Source organism: Gavialis gangeticus, unplaced genomic scaffold (genome assembly GCF_001723915.1).
Source record: "Gavialis gangeticus isolate Ggan-Ray unplaced genomic scaffold, GavGan_comp1, whole genome shotgun sequence".
Lineage (NCBI taxonomy): Eukaryota > Metazoa > Chordata > Crocodylia > Gavialidae > Gavialis > Gavialis gangeticus.
In genome coordinates this window covers 58,571,902-58,573,582 of record NW_017728992.1, presented here as the reverse complement: position 1 = coordinate 58,573,582, position 1,681 = coordinate 58,571,902, and the positions used below count along the sequence as shown (strand labels likewise).

Below are 1,681 nucleotides of genomic sequence, written 5' to 3'. Positions count from 1 at the left end.
GACACAGTACTTTTTAAATTTATTTGGTGATGAGTGAATTGATGAAGTCTGAAAATAGGAACAAGATATCACTCCATTTTTCCTGTTCATAGCCCCCAGAAATAAAATTTGTCTATGGCTGGTAGCCCATGATCCCCGTCTTCCATCCCTGCCCCCATCACCCAAATCCTTCACCCCTGCACTCTTTTTTTTTTTTTCCCTTCTTTTTTTTTATTTTAAATAAGCTAGTGTTTATGTCCAGATATATAAAAGGAAAATCCTGCTGTGGTTCTTGGTCTTCTGCAGCTTAATCAAAATTGCTGGATCAACAGCAAAATTGCTGGAGGAGGTTTTACCTCTGTGTTTAATGGCCCTCTCTTCTCTGTTCCTTGACTGTACCATTTAACCATGAATGTGTAGGGCTCTGGATGTCACAGTACATGTGGCTGCCTTGACTACTGTCTCGGATGTCTGACATGCCCAGACTCCAAAGAGCTGACTTGGCAGCTGCCCAGCAGCTTTTTAGAAAGGCTCAGTTGGTGGCCAAAGATTCAGGCTGTCAGAGCTGTGTTATGCAATAAATCGTTTTTCAGCAGAAGTTCCTAATCCAATTTCAGCTGAAGTCTTTTAATAGGCTGTAATCAAAGATAAGTACACGTTATTTCATGGCATTTCATAGAAGTAAAACTTGCTGTGTCGGAACCTACTTCCATCAGTTTCTTGTGCACAGGAATAGGTCTTCAGCCTAAAAGGAAACACTGTTTAAATTGTTTTCTGTCAGTACCCGGGGCATGCACATGTGTGCGTGCCTACTTTGTGCAATTAAAGTGACCATCACACTTGCATGTTAAGGGATTTTGCTTATTTAAAGCCAGCTGCTATACGAGTGAAATTCTGATAAGAAATTGTAAAGAAGCATTTTGGTCAGATGTAAATTGGCTTCAAGGAATAGCTTATATATAAAGGTTGTACTGTTAGAATAAATATACCTAATTTTATGACATCAGTGAAATATGGAGGCATGGTGTCTCCTTAGAAATGAATCACTTGCACTTTATGTTCATTATACAGCTGCGTCATATTTAGGTCATTCTAGACTGAAGTAAATGTTGATTTTTTTTTCCCTTATTTTCTTTTTTTTAAATACGATATCAGACTTAAGTATATGAAGTAATGATAGTGTATTCATTTTAAATGTATACTACATAACTGCTGAATTCACTTGCCTGTATAGCACAATGTCCATCTAAACATGCTGCCTAGTGCTTACGTAGTTAAATAAAATAAAATAAAAAAGCATCTAACATACTAACTGTGACTCTCTACTTTCTAACTAATTGTACTTCATTTAACTATACCAGATACAGTGGTGGGGAAGCAGCTGTCAAAGGGTTGCTGTTAGAATACTTGAAAATGATGAAACCCTGTATTTTCAAGACTTCTAGTATCTGCCCCAAGACGGACTATTAGAAGACTTGAAAACAAGCTTGGGGAGCTAGGCAGTTTTTGGATTGTGGATTCAGTAGTAAAATTACTGTAAATGTCACATTAGGTTTGGGTAAGGGCCAGGGTGTTTTTCAGTCCCAAGGCTATGCACTTAAATAGAGTACACTGTATTTTGCTATGTGAATACAAGGAGTTATACCGACTTTGAAGGCTGGGGGGGGGGGGGGGGTTGGGGTTTTCCCCCTTTCTTTATTTT

At 38.3% G+C, this 1,681-nt stretch overlaps 1 protein-coding gene across 2 annotated transcripts in view; it reads left to right on the top strand.

The window, feature by feature from the left end:
* The window catches only part of JARID2 (jumonji and AT-rich interaction domain containing 2), a 410,278-nt gene that overhangs the window by 170,814 nt on the left and 237,783 nt on the right, over window positions 1-1,681 (top strand). The gene's annotated exons all lie outside the window — the stretch shown is intronic.